This window comes from Peromyscus eremicus, chromosome 2 (genome assembly GCF_949786415.1).
Source record: "Peromyscus eremicus chromosome 2, PerEre_H2_v1, whole genome shotgun sequence".
NCBI lineage: Eukaryota > Metazoa > Chordata > Mammalia > Rodentia > Cricetidae > Peromyscus > Peromyscus eremicus.
The window spans coordinates 111,841,753-111,862,259 of NC_081417.1; the positions used below are offsets into that span (position 1 = coordinate 111,841,753).

Consider the following 20,507-nt stretch of genomic DNA (forward strand, 5'->3'; position numbering starts at 1 on the left):
ATGAAGAGGAAAAATGATTTCAGAAGTTTGGAGGGAAATGAGATCTTACACTATGTGTCACCAACATGAAGAAAACCCATCAACATCAGCAGACCAAGTTACCAGTGGTGGGGAGGTTCAAAGCATATTATCTACATGCAAAAACTCTGTGCATCACAGAAAAAATGGTAAGGCTTACTCCATAACCACAAAGTACTCACCACAGCAAAGTGGTAGATTGTCACTTTCTTTTCCTTGTTGGGAATAAAGGTATAGTTACCAGTCCAGAGATGGTCACATGACTGACCTCTGACAAATGATATATGGGTAGATCATTTTCAGACCTTCTCCATGCCATCCTGCAGAAGCATGTCCTGTTGCTGTGAGGAGGGATGTAACAGACATCCATGCAAACTGGAAAAGACATGTGTTTAAGGTTGCATAGCTATAGATGGGATGACTGGCTCCTTGAGTCACTGTAAGGAAGAGTCAAACTAACCACAAGCATGCCTACTGTTGTCTTAGATTAGCAAGAGAACAATAACCCTAAGGTGGCAAACACTACAATTTAGAAATTTTGTTTCTTACATTTGTAATGGTCTGCCTTTGTTCATATAGTTCATAAAAGTTCATTAATTTGAATTAACTGCATTTCTATCCATGCCTGTGGCAAACTTGCTAGATGACCTTGAGAAATTGACTTTTCTTCTCTGAGTCTTCTCTTCAATTACATCTATAGTGAAGGATTTTTTCCTTAATGAATAAAGATAATGCATATGAACAAATGTGAATGCTGAATTGCTTTACAACTTCAGGATAGAATATTAAGATGTGTCTCTGGCTTGCCATTTCTGAAGTATGCCAAGATTTGATTTTAGTGGCTTAGAAACCTTTTGAGTTTATCATCCAGTCTCCTACTAATAAAGAATGCAATATAAGTTATACGAATATAATTTCCCAATAGAGCCCAGTAGTTATTTTTACTTTGGATTCTTTAAATAAGTGGTACTTAAACATTTTTATTTTCTAAATTAGCACTAGACAAAAATAGCCTGCTCACCACTCATGGTGTCAAGTTGCTTTTATATCTTAAAAAACCCAAGATGGAATTAGTGAGGAATTTACCACTTTGCCCTTAGTAAATGAACAGTTCCAACCTTGAACCTGTAAATTAACTTCTGACTCCAAGTTAGCATTTCTACCCCACCTTGTAATACCTCTCTACTAGAGTAATAAAACTCCTACAGCCAGTGTGGGGCTCAAGGGAGCTAAGGCCTGGGCTTCATCTCAACCTCACTGCAAACCTTGCAGAAAGACTCAAGTAACCTGTTACATCAACAATTTTCAATCTATGCACTTCCCAGCTCCATAGCAGCCATTTTGTTTGAGTTGTTGCCAGAATACCTCAACTCCTGGATTAACCAGAGCAGTAAGATTTTATTTGTTTTAAATATACATATTGAGTTTATGAATAAGACATCCTTGAACAAAGAGTTCTCTGTTTTTGGCTTTTCTTTGCTATATTTTTTGAGATGAGCTCTCAATATATATATATATATATATATATATATATATATATATATATATATATATATATATATATCTGTCCATCCTGGAACTCTAGATTTTCCTACCTCAGCCTCTTGTCTGCCAGAATTACAAGTGTGTGTTACCATAGCGTACAGAAATTCCTAATCCAAAACAAACAAATAAATAAATAAACAAATAAATAAATAATTGGAAGCCATTGAATAAGATTGTCCTTGTTAATTTCTCACTGTTTTATTTTTGTCTTGCAATTCCAGTGGGGTACACTCCATCATGCAGGGAAAGATGAGGGAATAGGCATGGTGACAAGACCAGGAGGCTGGCTGATCACATTATATCCACACTCAGGAAGCAGAGACCAAATAGGAAGCCTTGGGTTCATCCCCAGTGGTCCATTTCCACCAGCAATTCTCCTCCTCCTGAAAGTTCCACAACCTTCCCAAACAGTGGTATCATCTTGGTACCAAGTATTCAAACATCTAAATCCATGCAGGACAGTTCACACTTGACCATAGCCAGGTGAATTTTGGACTCATACTAGGATGACAAAGAGAGAAAATAATCAGTTTATAATGCCATATATTATTTTTATGACTTTAAACGAGTCTCTTCAAATCCTCAACTTCCTTGTTTCTAAAATGGGAAGTTGAAGACTTGGAAATGAAGATCAGGAAGGAGAAAAAGACTAACTATGTAGGGAGCAGTAAAATCCCAGAGAAAGAGATTTTAAGTTTATTTTAAAATAACATTGAGCTATAACTATGTGATCAGTAATTGTGCAAATATGACATGGAGCCAAATAGCTGTGGTGCTGGTATCAGAAACTTGTCTGAGAGTGAGTTATGTCCATTAGAAAGGCAACAAGGGACTATCAGGAAGCAGAGAAATACAGCAGCTGAAGGACCAAATGGTTCTTGGTTTCTTTGGAGTTATTCCTTCCCCCAAAAAAAACATAAAATCATTGTCTTCATAGAATCCTTTCTATCTTTATCCCTTCAACCAATGGTAGGGGTTAGAGTCAAGGCCTTCCTTCCCCTATGCATTGCCTTTCATTTGTCATTGAACGGAAGTACTTTCCAAATACCTCTTGCATCACATACTGTATGCCAGGCACTAAGAATTCAGAGATGAATTGACTTTGACACCAGCTCTCAGGGTGCTCATAATCTGTCCAGGAGATTTAAAGCACTTGCAACACAATGCACTAAGAGTATGATAGAGGGATGCAGGAGCAAAAGATGAGGAATCTTCAGTGGTCTCTTTACTCATAAGATGCCAGATTCCTTTTTCCCTGACTTCCTCACCTCTCTGCACCTCACCTCTGCCTTTCGGATGCACCCTCTTGTGCTGAATCAACAAGATCAGGTGCAGACATCCAGAGTGCGGGAATAATGAGGGCAACAGAAGGTCAGTGCAAATAGAAGGCAGTCATGTTGCCTCGTGATTTAAAGTACTAAATGGTACATTTATTTCCATTAACTGCAATGAGATGGTGTCCACGTGGCTGGTAACAATGAGATTTCACTGCATCACTTTAGCATACCTGGGACAGCGCTGACTGTATCTTGAGTATTGAATGTTCTTGAAACACTAAGAAATAAAGATCATCATGTGTTTTATCTTCCTTGCTCCCCTCTACCTGATCATTTGTAGCTACAGACCAAATCTTCATTTTCCAATCTTCTAGTTAAACAATGCTTGCGGAGCCTTGGTTCATTCAAGCCACTGTCACTTTTACAGACATATAAGTTCCCTGATTTCAAAGTCCTAAGAATCTCATGAGGGAAACAACCATAATTATTAAATCCATGTGATTGGTGCTACATCAAAGGCAAGGCTACTGTGAGTGAGGCATGCCAGGGATGGACACCCCTTCAGATACCATTCCCAAAAGGCTTCCTACAAGAAAAATCAAATATAATTCAAAAGAGAAAAGCCATGGCTAGTCAAAAAGACAGATTAGAAGATGTGTCTACAGAAATCAGTTTGTTCTCCTAAGCACATTGCCTGGAGGAAATGCCCAAAGTGAGTGTACTAAGGATGACCAGGAACTTAGTATGCCCTGTGCACTCTGGAATGGGAGAGATGGTGTCCCTAATGTTGCTTTGTTCCTTCCTTATTGTCAGATAGGGTTATGTATTGTTTATAGTCTATCACAAGAACTTTCTCACCAATGGCATCAGGGTAGGGAGGATGTCTATGGGGCACAGGGTGGGGACCAGAGAAGAGGATCTTGAGTGAGTCTCTGCAGGACTAAAAGTTTACTACACAGCCAGGCAGTGGTGGTGCACACCTTTAATGCCAGCACTGGGGAGGCAGAGGCAGATGGATCTCTGTGAGTTCAAGGCCAATCTGGGCTACAGAGTGAGTTCCAGGAAAGGCGCAAAGCTACACAGACAAACCCTGTCTTGAAAAACCCAAAAAAAAAAAAAAAGTTTACTACACTAATAGTACAAAGTGTTTGTCTCCCATTTTGCCCCCTATAGCCATGCCACCACCACCTCAGAGTATATCCAACTTGAGACTATGGAGATCTCCCTGACTTCCAGTGTAGCAAAGCAATGGAGGGCACATTACGAGGTCATAAAGAAGGAAAACTGTGGTCAGCCCCCTTGCTTGCCATAACCTCAAGTTGCTGTGTCCTTGACAGAAGGTCAGAAGTCCTACCAGAGATCTTACATCCCTTTTTCTGTTTATCAGACTGTGTAATCTGCTCCTTCCCTTTCTCTCTGTCACACAATGGTAAACACTGCCAGCTGTTCCTAGCCCCTCCCTCTGGGCACTGAACTACCTTTGTTTGTACTTCATTCAATCTAATGACCCAGTTTTGTGTGCCCTCTTCCCTGGCCGAAGTCCTACAAAGGGATCCAGGAGGATATGTTAGACACATATTACTATGTGTGTAGACATGGAAAATAAGTAAAGGGTAGGGAAAAAAAAAAACATTCTTCTAAGCAAAAATTCACACTGTTGACAACAGAATGAAAAGTTAAACCATCTGAGGTCTAAACAAGGGAAAGAGGAGATGGCTTTCCCTACATTTCTCTTTCCACTAAGCTGAGCAAAGAACAGGCTTTATCTTTACTCTGTCCATCTTATGTTGAGCTCAGAAACTGGAATACAAAATATATATGCCACATGTGTTTTGATTGGATTTCCAAAGTAGAAGAGAAGAGGAACATGTCAATAAGCTGAATGGGTAGAATGGGAAAAAATGAGATAAGAAAAATTAAATTACAAATCTGTTTTTGCCACTACCTCTTTACTCACAGCTGGGCTTCTTTTTTAGCACTTAAAGAAAAATTCACTGTGTGGTTATAATCTCAGTTAAAATAGCATGGGTCTGTAGGGCCACAGGGCAAACTCTTCCTCACTTTGTGGGATCAGGATCACAAACTACAATAGGATAGAAGCTCCGTCACTAGTCAGAAGCCCAGCACTGGGTGGTAGTTTAGATCTTGGCAGCCCAGCTCTGCCTGCTCCTGAAGACAGTTAATGATGGGACAGAGACCCCAGTTTCTGGCTTCAGATCTCTTAGTGCTTACTCATCCCTTATAGATATGGACTCCCTGAATCAGACTTAAAATCTGCCTTGCCGAATTCATCTCTAAGAACCCTAAGGTAACTACTTCTTACAGATTCTCTGACTTCTCAGAATAGAGGCAGTATTTGGCTGAGAAATGTGTCTTGGATGAGATCAGGAGGATCCTTTGCCTGGGAAAAAACTTTGGGCCCTGCTCCCACACCAAGCTACCAAGGTGACACCCATTGTAATCACAGCTGTGATGAAGACTGTATTCAAGTTGTTTAAGAAAAGAACTGTCTCCTCTTCCCAAAATGAATAACTGAGAGGCTAGAGGAATGTCAAAGGAGGCAGTGTCTCATAGAACAAGAAGATGCCCAGCAGTCACAGAAGGTATGTTAAACCAGGGTGGTTGTGTAAAGGCATGTACCAGGGGAAAGGTTCTAGCCTATCAGGTGATGCTTGGGTCTGAGAGATGTTAGAAAGCCTTTGATGTCAGTAAGGCCATGGGCCAAGGAGAAAGCAAGGTGCAGTTTCACCACCTCCAGCAATGACCTTGGAGGAGTCACTGCCCCCTCCTTGAAATGAGGAAGTAGGAGGGCCACCTCATTTCTAAAGGTCTTCATGTTCTATAAATCACCAATTCCAAAACACCTCACATTTCTGTAGCTCTTCACAGCTCATAAAGTACATTACCTCATTTCATGCTGCAGCACTAAAGGCAGAACTTGGCAGAGTTCAGAGCTGACCTTACTCTTCCTAGTGACTTGTCAATGGGAATGCAGAACTCAGGGCATCTCTGTGGTTTTGTTTCTCAACACTTTCTCAAGTAGCTCATTCTCCCCCACTAAGAGATAGAGAGATGGGAAGAGATTCTTAAAAATAAAATAATTTCTTTTTAAGAGTTATTTTCAAAAAGTAAGCCACTGTCCCAGCCCATCTTTAACCCCATAGTATCTAGAAAATAGGCATCCAGGAAGGGTTTGGTAATACATATAACATTTCCGACCACAGAATCTGAATCTAGAGTACAGAGAAAGGGATTGCTGATGGGGATAGTCTGAGAGAATGGAGCCCAAGAATACTTAGCTTCCTCAACCTGGAATTTGAGTTGATTTTACAGTTGATTCCAAAGGGCCTTGGAGACACTGGAAAGCTAATGTTTTAGATTTTAGCTTTGCTTGGCTGAATGACCCAGAAAAGTTAATGAATATCTTTGAGTCTCTACACCCTTATTTATAGCATTGAGTTGGTTTAGATGATCAATAAAATACCTTCAGCTTATTATTTCTTCATTCACTGTCAACTGGTTGATCATCTAGCCTGTATCTGATAATGTATAAGACAGAGGGAGATGACAAAAATTGTTATTTAAAATTAAGTGTGTGCATACCCTTAGAATCCCAAGAATATGAAGCTAAAGAAAGAGACTCATGCCGGGCAGTGGTGGTGCATGCCTTTAATCTCAGCACTCGGGAGGCAGAGGCAGGCGGATCTCTATGAGTTCGAGGCCAGGCTGGTCTACAAAGTGAGTTCTAGGAAAGGTGCAAAGCTACACAAAGAAACCCCGTCTTGAAAAACCAAAAAAAGAAAGAAAGAAAGAAAGAAAGAAAGAAAGAAAGAAAGAAAGAAAGAAAGAAAGAGAAAGAAAGAAAGAAAGAAAGAAAGAAAGAAAGAAAGAAAGAAAGAAAGAAAGAAAGAAAGAAAGAAAAAGAAAGAAAGAAAGAAAGAGACTCATGAATTCCTGGCTAGTTTTAGCCACATCTTAGATAAAAATTGAAATATGTGCATTCACACATGTGAACACATTTTCAGAGCTCACCTTTAAGTGGAGAAACAGACAGACACATCAACAGCATATATGGCAAAGAATGTTGCTCAGCAATCGACTATGTTGAGTAAGCACAAGGTAGGCAATTCTTCCTGATAGAGGAATCGAAGAATCTACAGCATGAATGCATAATGTTTACACCAGATCTGAAAGAAATAAACATGGGATGGCATTTCATCAGCAGGGAGAGAGCAAATAGAAACAGGCTTAAGGGCTCAGAATTAATTTGAATCTCTTAGAACACAGAAAGATGAGAAGGATGCAAAGCAGCTAGAGATGGAGACAGGAGTCAGACCATGGAAAACAAAATTAGCTTGGTCAACACAATGAAGGCTTGTGATCAGGAACTAGTCTAAATTCAGTAAATGTCACTCTGGTTGCCATAAGGACTGCAGACAGGAAGGAACAAGACTCGAGGCAAAGAGTCACTATGAACATGAAAATGTCTACACTATTGTGGAGATTGGACCAGCATTAAGGGTGTGACCATGGAGATCTAGAGGAAGGTGTGATTTTAATAGCTTTATTGGAATGCTACACTCAATTCATTAATTTAGCCAATATTTATATAGTTTTCCTATGTACCAGGTACTGTTCTGAACACTTAGAAATATTTAATTATCACATTAAATCTGTGAGTCCAAGACTACTATGACCCCATATAACAAATGCAGTAAATGATACCTAGAGCGGTTTGAATCACTCGGCAAAGCTCTTATAGCTAGTGAACAGGTTTTCTCCCCTCCTCAAGCCATGTCCAGAACCCCCTGAAACTGCACTGACAAGCATGACTTCAAGAGTACTAGCTTAAGTCATGCCATTTATACTGGAAATAGAATAGATTAGGAGAAAGAATAGAGATTATTGGAGAGCATGCTAATCCAGCTTCCTGTGGTACCATAGTAGACAATTCTATCAAGAACTGGGCAGATGGGTATGGAGTAAAGGACAGAGTCATAACTGGAAACAGAGACTTGAAAACCAGCCAACTGTGTAAATGGCAATGGTCACTAAAAGAGTGGCCAGGAGAGCCCACCACTGTCACTGACTAGCACAGCACATATGGAATGACAAGACGGTGTTCTCATTGCACATCTGGTTTTCGTTGCAGGTTAAGAACTGTTCCTCATTTCCTATGGAACATTTGTGATTCCATGGTTGTGAACTAGCTCTCATCAGTGTCCCGAAATACACAGGAAGATTCAAATGGGTTACCGACAGGAAATGAGACTTTGATAGAAAACGTACAATAAAGAATTGAAGAAGTTGAAACCTCTTGCAACCTTTCAAAAGCCTGCTTAATATGAATAACCATCTTTAATATTTTAGAACCTAATTGTTACAAGACACTGGACCTGTAATATGGTCACACCCATGTATTTACATTCCTTTTATTAAAATTTAGTAGAAATGAATAATTGAAAAAACATAGCTTAAAGTGGTTTTGCAACTAAAAGTTAAACCTTGAAAACTGATCTACAAATAATGACTATATCCACTTAGAATTTAAAGAGTGTTTTATATTTTAGAGCCCAACAAATCACAAATGACTTTATAAAAAGCAAAATGAATGTTCATGCTGGCTGTGGGCATGCTACCTTATTGATATGCAGTCCTTTCTAACCTATGCTCATAACAAATAAATGTAGTAAACCTGTTTCTCTGTACAAGACATTGGCCTGTGTGCCTTCTATCCATTGTGAGTTCATAATGCCAGGCAAGGAAAAGTTACATTCTTCTTTTTAAGGATGATGAAACCATATTTCAGAGAATACTCATTTCCTCAACCTCATACAGTGAAGACACGGCAAGCTGAAAACTTCTCAGTACAACTCATTCTTGAGTTGGGCAGTGAGCAGTTTCTCATGCTCCAGATCCCAGCCATGTCCTCAACATCAGAACTGTCTCAGGTGCTCTTTAGAATACCTGAAAAGTACTTTGTAACAACCTGCTCTGATCTTTGCTTCCAGACACATCAAGCCCTCACACCACCTCCACCATCAAACAGCTGGAGATGGCATTGACATCTTTTTTACCCCTTCCTGATTTGGCTGCACCATCTACAGTGTTATTTGGAGCTATGGAAGACCCTATGAATTCTATATTTCCAACAACACCACAAGGTCTTTTCAGCCTAGAATTACAACACTTCGTGATATGGGCCTCTCTTCAGTTGTTTAATATTATCAAATTAACTCAGAAGTGCTCTGGGAAATGATGGGACCCATGATAAATAGCATCTCTGTTGTCCTCTTGGGTCCTGGACAAGTAAGATAACAAACAGAACAGTGGAAGTTAAGGGTCAAGAGTCATTTGTTTTAAATATACCTACTTGTTTTCAATAGACACTCTGGTTGTTCTAAATAACACTAGTACTGCCTGAATGATCCATCCCAACCTTTGACATCTCAGATCTTTGAATCATTCTTGGAGAGTGATTTTCTCATCCAGGTTAACCTTTCTTATATTGCCTCTAACTTTAATTTTTACCTGGGACTTTTATTCCTTTAACAAAACACCCAAGTACTACACTTTATGGTCACTTGATCAGTTTTCATCTTCTCTCACTAATAGTTCCTCCAGTTCATAGGCCACTCTGCTTTCCACCATCAAGTTTCTCTTTAAGTCCTTCCCTACCCAGCCCAAGTTTCTAGACTCCGGCATCAACATTTACTTGAGTCTACAATTACCAATGCATCATCCTCACCAGCCTGGTATGCCGCTTATCTATCCTAATTGTCTTTACCTTCCCTGTAATAAGGTAAGGATTTATTTTTCATTCATTCATGTTTAATTGAAACAGAGTAACTGTTCTTGTCTGTGGGATAAAGTGTGATGACCTGGTGCATGTGTACAAGTGTGGTGTTAAGTCAGGGTGAGGACTATTTCCATCTCCTTAAATGTTTAGTATTTGTGTTTAATGCATACAGATTCCTCTCCTATGGTTCTCATTCCACAATTTCATGCGCGCGCGCGCACACACACACACACACACACACACACACACACACACACAGTGTTTTCAGATTATTCTCACAGCTTACACTCTTAACCCCCACACCTGTGTCCACCACACCTTTTCTTTCTGAACCCCTTTCATGTGTTCATGTCTTTCTGTTTTCTTTTGTGACATGCCCCCTCCCCACCTCAGGACCTAAACCAAAGCCATCTGAATGGCCATGGGTTTAGAATCATCCATTGGAATTTGGTGGACACCATCAGAAGCACAGTTGGATACTATGTAACTCTCTCTTTCCTATCATAAATTGCTTACCATAAACAAGTTTGTCAGTAAATGGCAGAACCCCATGAGCCCTTCCCTCCATAACTGACTAATGTCTTAGCCAGTCTTGTGTAGGCCCAGTGTCAGTAACCACATGTACTATGAGTTCACAATTGCAATGGCTGTATAATACCTAGAAGGTGGCATTTTCAGCCTTTCTCCTAACCCTTTAGCTCTCCCATTCTCTCTTTCACAATATTTTTTGAGCTTAGAATTTATGGTATGAAGTTAGCCTTTATTACTAAGCATTCAACCTTCTTTTTTTTTTTTTTTTTTTTTTTTTTTTTTTTTTGTACCTTAAGCAGCTGTGAGCCTCTGCATTCACCACTGGTCACTGCAAAAAAGTCTTTTCTGCTGAGTGGTGATGGCACATGCCTATAATACCAGCACTCGGGAGGCAGAGCCAGGTGGATCTCTGTGAGTTCGAGGCCAGCCTGGGCTACAGAGTGAGTTCCAGGAAAGGCGCGAAGCTACACAGAGAAACCCTGTCTCGAAAAACCAAAAACCAAAACCAAACAAACAAAAAGTCTTTTTTGATTAAAGCTGAGAGTAACAAATTTTTTTGTTTGTTTTTCAAGACAGGGTTTCTCTGTGTAACTAAGTAGCTGTCCTGGAACTAGCTCTATAGACCAGGCTGGCCTCAAACTCACAGAGTTGCCTGTCTCTGTCTCCCAAGTGCTGGGACTAAAGGTGTGAGCCACTACTGCCCAGCCTGAGAATAGCATTTTTTCTATGAGTATAAGCATAGGTGTTTAGAAGGCAGTTTGATGTCTGCCAGTTTAACTAAGTAGCAAAAATAAGTATGCAACTTAGTCTGAAGATTTCTCAAAACTAGAAATAGAATTAACATATGATCTAGCTATACCACTCTTGGGCATATACCCAAAGATACTGTACATCCATGTTCATTGCTGTTCTATTTACAACAGCAAGTAAATAAAATAAGCCTAGATATCCATCAACTTGTGAATGGATAATAAAACCTTGGTACATACACAATGGAGTTTTATTAGTATGTAAAGAATAATGAAATTATAAAATATGCAGAAAAATGGATGAAGCTGGAAAAAAATTATACTGAATAAGTTAAGCTGGACACAGAAAGACAAACACCACATGACCTCACTCATGTGTAGATTCTACCTTCAAATCTTTATTTTTGTGTGTTCAACTTGGAACACCTGTAAAAATCAGGAAGCTAGAAAGAGATAATGCAGGTGGACATTAAGAGATGTAGATTAGTAGAACATGTATGAAATGAAAGCAGAAAGGAGGGATACCAGAAGTAGAAAACTTGAAGCAGGGGAGAGAATGAAAGATGGAGGAGATGAGGAAGTGGGAGACATAGTTAACAAAAATGATAGGTATGTAAAAAATACTACCTTTTAACCCAAATAAAATTCATAATTAAGCTTGAACATGGAATGTGCCTTTAATCCCAGCACTAGGGAGGCAGAAGCAGATGAATTCCTGTGAGTTTTAGGCTAGCCTAGTCTACAAAGCAAGTTCCAGAACAGGCAAGACTGTCTTGAAAAACCAATAAAATGTTAATTAGTTAATTAATTAGAATTTATAATAAAAATATTACAAGAGAAATATTCTGCATGACTCCATGTTGGTGCTCCTATAAGCTATGAATTTCTAGACAAAAAACTCAAGTCCCAGACGTGGAATACCTTCATATCTCTGTATGACTTGCTTGGGGAGGTCCTGGGCTCTTGCTCACCAGAGTAGATGATGAGACCTCATCGCTGAAGACACCACATACCTTTGCAATACAGAAAGAAATCAAGTGGTTTACAATACTGAAAAGTGCAAAGCTGACTTGTGCAGAAGAAAAGATACCAATCCACAGTTTCACCCAGCAGTAAATCCTATGAACTACAACATCAACAAGCCCATAAAGATAGCCACATTTATACAATAGTGGTACAATTGTTATCAAGGTAACCAACTACTCTCAGACTGTATTTGTGCCCATCCCACAGGACAGAATCCATGTCTGGTACCTTAAACTTGTTCAGAATCACGTGGCTGAAAAAGTCATAGGCTTTAAGGATTTATTTAGTTATCTATAAAATATATTACATTTTAAACTACAATCATCTTTCTGTACTAAAGAACACTAGAATTCCTATAAAAAATAATTTAAAGATAAAGTCAATTTTAATACCTGTATTGATAAGTTGGAGAATAAACACTAACATAAGCGCCAAATACACAATACCAAAATCAAGAACCCAGTAATTTAGGCTCAGTTACAGCAGGTTTAGCTAGGGAAATTGTGTCCCGGTGGCAGCTGATATTGCTAAGTAGAGGAGAAATGAACTACAGTACAAAGGCCCTGCTCCTTCCCACAAAGAAAGAGAACAAACTCTCACCTAATATTTCATAAAGCCTTGCCCACCAAAACAGACTTAGAATAAACAGAGGACAAGGCATTCCTTTTCTAACAATATAAGTAATTAACCACATATCCACCCCATTCTACATTCATTGAGTACATGTCAATAAAGAAGAATACCATCTTCCAAAAAACTCTTAAGAGTACCTGGGGGGCAGACCACAAAAATTCTCCACCATGACACCAAGAGGCATTTGCTGTACACGAAAAATTCTGTTTCAGCTCCTTACAATCCCCACATGTTTAACCATTGGCTCAATTACAACTTATTTTGAATAAAATTTCCAAAGTTACCCATGAAATGAATGATAGAGGACTCAGTTCTATTTTTGTTTATTTGTTTGTTTTTATGTTTGTTTTGGTTTTGCTTTGTTTTGCTTAAAAGAGAGAAAGAATATGAAATATGAAGTGGAGTGAGATGGGAGAGGAGTCTGGAGGAGTTTGGGGAAGGGAAAGAATATGACCAAAATATATTGTATGAAAAAAATTAGTAGGAAAAATGTAAAAAGAGGGTATTTAACTAGAATAATATTCATTTTAACATCCTTTCCCTAATATTGATGATGATTAGAGTTTTATCCCCAGGGAACATTGTTGTTCAATCTTTCTTAGGAGTATGTTAAAATTCATTTTACTGACGTTTTCTGCAGTTGGCCTTGATTATCCAAGTTCAAAACACTATGTTAATTCATGGTAAACTCATCAATGGAGAGCTACAGTCAAAAGCAATAAAAATATGGACTTGGGAGAAGAAGACATGTTAAATTCTGGCTCTGTTAATCCTGCCAATGGGTATGAAATTCCTTGTTTTTCAGTTACCACATCTTTAAAAGGGAAGCCTAGCCTAATTGTGAAGCTGTGGCCACTAAGAGGGAACTCAGTAGATCTGAACACCCTCTGGCTCATTTCTCCACAATTTCAGTACATGGGTTTCTGGAGAAACTGAGTGTCTCTCCCAACTAAATCTTTCAATCTTTATACTACTGAAAATTTTCATCAGAATTTTGCCTCTGTCTTCTCTCAATAATCCCAGTGATGCTCAACCAGATGTCTATCTAGAATCTCCTGGCAGCATCTTATACTAGCACATTTATAATGCTGGTTCTAAGCATTTACCCTATATCCTTTGAATAATAATGTCCATGGTGTAAGGGTGTGTATGGGATTAAAAACACCTCAAAATTATTCTCCTAGGCACCTCTAAGTATTGTTAATCTAAAGTGCTTGTTAATAATATGGCTTGTGTTATATCAAAACCCATAAAACATGTACATCGTTTAGTTCAGAAATGTTCACTTCTAGGGAATGGTCCCTTGGGAAATGATCATGAACAACTACAAATACCTGTTTATGAAGACATTAAATGCACCTTTCTTTGTAAGTGGAAAACCAAGGAAGACAGAGAGGAGAACATGAGTTGGGGAAGAGATAGGAAATGAAGGGGGAGGTGTTCCAACAACAAGACACTGAGCACCAGGAAAAAAATGAAAATATGATAATCAGTATAAGAAGTCCTAAAACAGGGTGCTTCATTTTAGTGATGTTTATAAAAGAGTATGAGAAGTGGCCTGGTGGTATCTCTAAATTGGTAGAGTTTTTGCCTAAGATGCAGATAGTATCCCCTGTGAAGATAGTATCCCCTGGATATTATCCCTAGTGCCATATGAAATCAGGATAGTGATGCATGCCTAGGATACAGGAATTCAGGAAGTAGATGTAGGAAATTTAGGAGCTTATATTCATTCTTGACTATATAACAAGTTCAAGAGCAACCTCAGTTACATGATACCTTGTTTCTAGAAAAAAGTAAGAATATACAAAGAATGTTCATGATAATGCTTTTGTCATTTGAAGAGGTAACTGTGAGGGGTATGTGCAGGACATTAACAGTATCTTTAACTGAATATTGACACCAGATTTTGTTTCAGTTCATTTCATACTATCTTCCTTCATCTTTTACTAAACACATCACTTTTATATCACACCTCAAAAATAATCTCTTTTAGCATGATTTAGACCCAAACTATAATCATAATCTGAAACTCGCCAGATTATAGTCCCCCATTAATGGACATTGCTTGAACATTATCATCCAACTGTTTCGGAGGAAATGTCTGTCTGTGGAGAGTAGTAGGCTGGAAAGGTACTGTCTAGATGGTCTCATGGACGTCCTTTCAGATGTTCTTCACAACAATCAAGGTGATGTAGCATAAGAATAATCTCATTATCCCTATGAAGATAATGTGATTTAACTATAGTAAGTGGCCAGAAGTAAAAAAAAAAAAACAGATATGAAAACAACTGAGAACAAATGAACGGTTGGACTCTCCATGGATTTCTGTATTGTTTCTTTCCTGTTATTTTTAGATCATTTGCTGCAGAGTTAAAGTTGGCCTTGAACTCACTATGTAGTCCAGGCTGACCTTGAAAATAGCAATCCTCATGTCACAGCTCCCCGCCCTCAAAGTAACCGAATTATAGATATGTGTCACCATACCCGTGTCTCTATATTGTCTTAAAACTGCATGTGAACCTATAACAATTTCCAAAAGTTTAATTAAAAGTAAAAAAAAAAAAAAACCCACAAATACTTGGTAACAGGGATTCACACTTAATGCTGCTGCTGGCTCTAGTTACACCTTCTCAGCAGCATTAGTGCTAAATTGGCTCCAAGAAGCTGCTGCTTGGCCTTTCTTCCCTGACCTTGCCCTTCCAGGCTCCTGAGTGACTTTACTGGAACTCTGCGAAGCGCAGTCTACAGTCATCTGCTGCAAAATTGTTGAAACCACTCCTGAAGACCATTTGCTAGGTCTGCCAGGAGCAGCAAAGGGCAGCCTACTGGTTTCCTTGCCAAAGAGTAGCAAAGGAAAGAAGGTAAGAGTCAATGGGCACTTTGCCTACCGAGAACTCTGGGAATGGATGCTCCATAGATATGCAAATTGAACTCTGTGTAATTTGTGCTTTTCAATAACCCCAGCATGTGTTGGATGTGTACAAAAAGAATTATAAAATAAAATCTCAGACAAAGGGGAGAGTCAGAACACAGAAAGGAAAAGAATTGGTTTATTCCACAAGCCAAACAACAGGTCATCATAAATTCGCCAGCCATTAGCTCTTCAGTTGCTTGGAACAAAGAGATTGAAATGAAATGGTTGGGGGGGGGGGGCATGTGGCAGAAGCACAGTTAACTGTGAGGTGGCTGGCCTGTTTCCATTTGGCCAACCAGACAGATCAGAAATGAGCCAAGGGGACTGCCTTGTGACATGTGCCATCTCACTGGGATAGCCCCCATCAGTTTGCAAACTAGCCACAGCTCTTCCATATGTTCAGGAAGCTACTGGGAAATTTTCTTTTAAGTAAATCATGGGGTTAAAAAAATATCCAACTGAGGTGTAGGATAATAGCTCAGTGGTAGTGTACTTATCTCACATATGTCAACCCTGGGTTTGATCTCCAGTCAATTGAAAACATACAAACAAACAAACAAACAAACAAACAAACCTACTGTGTTTTAAGTAGCTACCAGCTAATCCGTAGTTACAAGTCCCCCTAAAGAACAGTAAGAGAAACAAGGTACAAAATGGAGATTTGAAATAAAAACAAACGAACAAACAGAAAACCCCAAAGGGGCATGAAGAAAGAAGCTGAAAGAGAAGATACTGCTAGAGATTACAGCCGCCAGAGCTGTGAATGTCCTGCCACCATTGGTCTGTCATTCCCACCAGCAGCCCCATCATCAGGTTTCCTTCAAATCCAAAAGCAGCTGTCTGCCGTCTGCCCAAGAACAGAGCCCTAGTGGCCAGCCACAAATTCCTAGGGAGTGTGAAGACGGTTGTGAAATTGTCTCCTACTCAGACAAATGTCTTTCTCAGTCACCTTGCTTATATTTTTATATTTTTATTTTTAGTTGTCATTTATTTTGCCCATCCTAACAAAGTCTAAAGTCTTTAACAGTGGAAAGTAGAGTTCAGCAATGGATCCCAAATGCTAAGCATTGGACCTGATCCATGAGAACTACTCTGATGATGTTTACAAATGACTGGGTGAGTTTTGGATGTACGTATGTATGTATGTTTGTATGGATGGATGGATGGATAGATGGATGAATGGACAGATGGATGGATGGATGAATGAATGCTTGAATGAAAACCAGGCATGCTACTTCTCACACTTGTTATATGGTTTAACACTTACTTTGCATGTGAAAGAAGGAATAACCAAGGAAGAAACTAGTCTGACTTTTTACCTTGTAAAATATCATCTCGTAACAGTGATGTTCAGCCTCAAGAGCAGAAGGAAACAAAGACTTGGAGGAGTTTGAGCGGTAAACAAATGAAAAGAGAAGAAAACAGAAGACAGAAAGATTGGGAAGAAGTTGATGCAAAGCTAAAGCACTTGTGCTTGGCAAGAACAAGGCTTCAGCTTTATTTGAAAAGTGAGTAAAGGTCTAGTGTGAGCATAAGCCAGAAACTCATGATGTCATATTAGCATTGAATGTATACTTTAAGATGGACTCTTAAATCCTATTTGGCTCTGACTGCAGGTAGAGACTGGAGTTGGGGATTTGCAAACTGGCCAAAGTCATCTCTGGTAGTCCTAATGCAAAGGAAGCTCTATAGAGATTTGATAAATAACAGACAAGCTCAGAGATTTTGCTGTCTGCATCAGAAAAAGGAAAGGGTCTAGACAGTTTTGCTTAAGTGAAGTAAAACAATCTCCCTCTTAAAGACATAAGTCCCATGGACTCTGCCTGCCATAATTTTCAGAGTAATACGATTTTTGACAAATTCATTAAGCAATAAGACATGACAGACTGTAAATTGCTCTCCTGCTAATTTATGTCCACCCTATTGTTAGGCATCCAGCCAAAGCTTCATCCTATCTGAGAGCAGAGATATAAATCGCCATTGTGTAGCTACAGTTTAGAATACTTGCAAAGATCAGAGAGTGACCAAACTGTAGAATTCCTCCACTCAGAGAACAAAAATTCAATCCTGTATGCAGGCATTAATTTTACCAAGTGCCCACTCAAAACAGTTGCTGCCCTTGAAGACTGTTTAGCAGGGTTTAGAAATGCACATGTCACACACTTTGTGATAATCCTTATGTTCAAAGTAAGAAGCCATTTCTAACACGTACAGAAAAGGGAATTATTGTTTCTAGCCACAGACTTGAAGGGGGAGTTCCAGGGAAGCTTCTAGAAAAGAAAGGATCTTTGAACTTTCCATGAAGACAGATACAGACATTGTGAAGCGAAGAGCTGTTGGTGTGGGAGCTGCAGGAAGATCTGGGGACGTGGGGAGCTATGGTATCTTCATAGCATTTAAGCCAATTGTGGGTATGAAGAAGGTTACAAGGCAAGATAATAAGTTTTGGTAGTTATGAAGCCCTTATCTCTAGCAGACATGTGGAAGTGTTTTCACTGGGTACCACCTATTCATCTCCGTTGCCATTGCGGTTTCAGTAATTACTACAACATAGGAATACTGGAGACTAGTCAATCGCAATAGCTAACAAGGAGGTTATACATCCTGAGCAGGCATGCTATTCTCATCATTAAGGCAATAAACAATACTTTTTTTTAAGGGACCAAGATATACCAATGGCCATGGTCAGAGTCACTCTTTGAGATATTCTGCTCAGCCTGCAGTACTGGACCAGAGTGTGGTTTCTCAGAGGCTATTGTTAGCGAGAAATGTTTACAAGCCTATTGTCTTATAAACAGCTTTGATGAAATCCCTCCCACACACCCACACACTCATTCAGGAAGCAGGATTCCTCCTTCTGTTTCCAAAAAGCAGAGGTAAGGAAAGTGAAAGAAAGATAAATAATTGAAGAAACCAATTCCTAACCTGGAGCAGTAGAATCAGGAACCTGACATCCCACAGGACCCAGAACACATCAGCACCATGGCCATGAACAAAGACATCTTCCTCTTCTATGTTGCGTAGATGTTGCTGAGAAGATGCATGTGAAATATCTGGCACAGGGTGGGTCCTTTGCAGGCTCTGTTGAAACTGCATGGCTGTCAGTCATGAGAAACAAGCAAAGTCCAACAGGAAATGCCTAATATGTTGGAGAAGAGTTTCAGTCCCAAAGAATAAGTGCCATAAAAATCATAAATATGGTCTCTTGGTGTTGTGAGATTGTTGGGAATTTGGGTGGTGTCATTTTGTTGTTGATTTTTACTTGGTCCAGTTATCTTCAACCTCTGGAGATCTCTTGTGAGGTTCTGTCCTACACCAATACTGTTGGTGAAGCTGGAAGGCTTTATTAATCTTCTTCAGTCTACAGAGAGAGGCAGGTCCCAGGAATTTTGTTGCATGTGGATCTAGCACTGGGGGAAGTAAGAGTACACTCCTAGGGGATTTATGACAAGATTCAGACATTCTTTCTGCCCACTGGAGAAGCCTAGCATGGAAAGCTCCCTGTTGCCTCACTAACTAATAGGAATAAAAAAAGGAGTGGGAAGAATATTGGTGTTGGCCTCAGGAGGTCTGAGTTTGGAGCTCATCCCGGTCACCTTGGAGGCCTTTGGCACATTAACTTCACTGAGGCTCAGTGTGCTTATCTAAAATGTAAATAATGGGGCCAGGTACTTATTATTATTTTCACTAAGTGATATAACTAGAGAGAAAGCACTTCACAAACTGTAAAATACCACCAAATGTGGGTGAGTACTAAAACACTCACCATCATTAATTACAGTGACAGAGTATATGAGACTTGCTGCCAGTTAATCCCTGTATGTCACAACTGTCCCGTGACTACTGTCCTTGTCCTTCGGGATACACAATTCATTCTTCAATGGTTCAAATAAGGAGACATTAATAAGCCCCTACTTAGATCTGTGTGGGTTCATTTAAGGAAATTAACAGGGGATGGTGAGTTTCCAAAATGCCAGAAACAGCTAGAAGGAGTTATTGTTTCTACTAGAGTTCAATAAAGACTGAAACCTTGTGGAAGAAGAAGTCAGCCAGAGGGCTACAGCCATTACCAGGTATATGTCACTGAAACACAGACTTCTAATTTCTACACAACAATCTCTCATTGGTAGAACCCACTTCTAAAACAGTCATCAAGGGACCAGAATGAAGCAATTCACAAGATCAAATCTTCACAGATGAATGTGGTCTTCTTTTATTCCCTATATCCAACTCTTCCTAATGTTTTGTGACTGGTTGCCATTAGACAGGATTCTGAGTCATCCAAGACCATCTTCAAATCTGTCACATCCTAGCTGTGTGGTCTTAGTGATTGACTAAACCTCTCAGAAGCTTAGTTTTCTCATCTGGAAAAGGGGACCTTTAAGAAGTCAATTCTACCTCTCTGTTCTTGATCTAGCTGGGATCTCCCACTCCCCTAAGCTCTACTTCCCTCGACCCTTGCCCTTCATTACTCCACCTCACGTCCAGTTTGCTCATGTAGATCTCATCCATTTCTCTGTCGTTGGGTGATGCCTGTGTCTTTCTTAGGGTTCTCTTTTCTAGGTAGTCTCCTTGGAGTTGTGAGTAGCAGTCTAGTCATCCTTTGTTTTACATCTAAGATCCACCTATGAGTGAGCACATACCATGTTTGTCTTTCTGAGTCTGGGTTACCTCACTAAGGATGATTTTTTTCTAGATCCATCCATTTGCCTGCAAACCTCATGATGTCATTGTTTTTCTCTGCTGAGTAGTACTCCATTGTGTATATGTACCATATTTTATTTATCCATTCTTCAGTTGAAGGGCATCTAGGTTGTTTCCAGGTTCTGGCTATTACAAACAATGCTGCTAGAAACATAGCTGAGCATGTGCCCTTGTGATATGATTGAGCATTCCTTGAGTATATGCTCAAGAGTGGTATAGCTGGGTATTGGGGGACATTGATTCCCAATTTTCTAAGAAAGCACCATATTGATTTCCAAAGTAGCTATACAAGCTTGCATTCCCACCAA

At 39.5% G+C, this 20,507-nt stretch overlaps 1 long non-coding RNA gene across 9 annotated transcripts in view; it reads right to left on the bottom strand.

The window, feature by feature from the left end:
* Nucleotides 1-20,507, bottom strand: part of LOC131903789 (uncharacterized) — a 99,087-nt gene that overhangs the window by 30,281 nt on the left and 48,299 nt on the right. For 7 of the 9 annotated variants that reach the window (XR_009377600.1, XR_009377604.1, XR_009377602.1 and 4 more), the window contains 3 exons: nucleotides 6,873-7,027; nucleotides 5,747-5,897; nucleotides 1,732-2,064 (listed from right to left, as the gene is read on the bottom strand). This is a non-coding gene — a long non-coding RNA (uncharacterized LOC131903789). Of the gene's footprint in view, nucleotides 1-1,731; nucleotides 2,065-5,746; nucleotides 5,898-6,324; nucleotides 6,380-6,872; nucleotides 7,028-20,507 lie in introns of those variants that run through there. The other 2 variants (XR_009377607.1, XR_009377608.1) reach the window with 2 other exon arrangements.